Source organism: Cannabis sativa, chromosome 9 (assembly GCF_029168945.1).
Source record: "Cannabis sativa cultivar Pink pepper isolate KNU-18-1 chromosome 9, ASM2916894v1, whole genome shotgun sequence".
Classification (NCBI taxonomy): Eukaryota; Viridiplantae; Streptophyta; class Magnoliopsida; order Rosales; family Cannabaceae; genus Cannabis; species Cannabis sativa.
The window spans coordinates 11,811,485-11,813,000 of record NC_083609.1 but is presented as its reverse complement, the minus strand read 5'-3'; the positions used below and the strand labels follow the sequence as shown (position 1 = coordinate 11,813,000).

The 1,516-nt window shown below is 42.5% G+C and overlaps 1 non-coding gene across 1 annotated transcript; it reads left to right on the top strand.

Moving 5' to 3' along the window:
• Nucleotides 1–750: 750 nt before the first annotated feature.
• On the top strand, nt 751–857 carry LOC115724387 (small nucleolar RNA R71). The gene has a single exon (XR_004013180.2). It is a non-coding gene; the product is annotated as a small nucleolar RNA R71 (small nucleolar RNA).
• Nucleotides 858–1,516: the final 659 nt, after the last annotated feature.

Below are 1,516 nucleotides of genomic sequence, written 5' to 3'. Positions count from 1 at the left end.
GGTGTAGGTGCTGGTTGTTCATCTTCATCATTCTCTGGCTTGGCTTGGCTCGGGCCATCATAACTCTTTCCACTTCTCAGAGTAATTGCTTTACAGTTCTCCTTAGGATTAACTTCAGTGGTGCTCGGCAGGTTTCCCTGAGGACGAGTTGCTATCTGAGTTGCTAGTTGCCCCATTTGAGTTTGCAAGTCTTTAATGGAAGATCTCGTCTCTGTCATGAATTGCAATAGTAAATCTGTTTGAAGACCAGAATTTCCACTATAGTTTTGAGTCTGTGGTTGCATCTGTGACTGGTTCTGATTTCTCTGTTGATAGAACCCATTATTTCTACGATTACCTCCTTGATTAAACCCATAGTTGTTGTTGTTTTGAGAGTAATTTCCAATGGCTTTCGCTTCATCCATTGGCAAATCATCCACATCTGCCTGGCACTCAGAAAAGTGATGAAGACCTCCACATATCTCACAAACCACTTGAGCTTGTTTTACTTGATTGGACATCAATTTTGTTAGGGCCTCTACCTGAGCTGTCAACTTGGTAATAGCATCCACCTCATGCATACCTGCAACTTTTTTAGATGGACCTCTTTCTGTTGACCATTGTTGGTTAGTCATGGCCATCTCTTCAAGTAGATCAAAAGCCTCATTAGCACTTTTCCTCATGAAAGCTCCACCAGCAGCAGCATCTATGAGTGTTCGGGTTTCATTCATCAACCCATTGTAAAAGTTGTGCACTTGCAGCCACTTCTCAATCCCATGATTAGGGCATTTTCTCAATAAGTCCTTGAACCCCTCCCATGCTTCATAAAGAGATTCACTGTCCTGCTGGGTGAAGTTATTGATATCAGCTCTCAGCTTGGCAATCTTTGCAGGAGGAAAGAACTTGGATAGGAATTTCAGGGCCAATTCCTCCCAAGTGTTGATAGAATGGGTTGGTAAAGAAATAAACCAACTTTTGGCTCGTTCCCTTAGTGAGAATGGGAACAACCTTAGTCTGATGGCGTCGTCTCTAACTCTGTTCATCTTGAACGTTTGGCACAGTTCTTCGAAGTTGGCGAGGTGCATGTTTGGGTCTTCTGACGGCAGTCCCCCAAACTGGACTGAAGATTGAACCATCTGTAGTATGGCTGGCTTGATTTCAAAGTTGTTTGCGTCAACAGCAGGTGGCCTTATGCAGGATCGGGCCCCTGTCAAGTTAGGAAGTAAGTAGTCCCTCAGGCTACGGTCATTGTTGTTATGTCCATTAGCCTGGTCTTCTACACCTCCTCCGTTGTTACCATTATTGGCGTTGTCAGCCATGACTTCTTCTTGTTCAATCTCTAGTGCCACTCTTTCCAATTTTCTCCTCCTTCTGTTTCTTCTACAGGTCTTTTCTATCTCAGGGTCAATAGGTAATCTAGCAATTGGTCCTTGACTTCTCATAAACTATTGAACCTGAAAGCAGAATAAGATCTTGAGACAACAGAGTTAGTACTTAAATTAGATAGAAAAATCAAATTAGAACAAAATTTAATTTT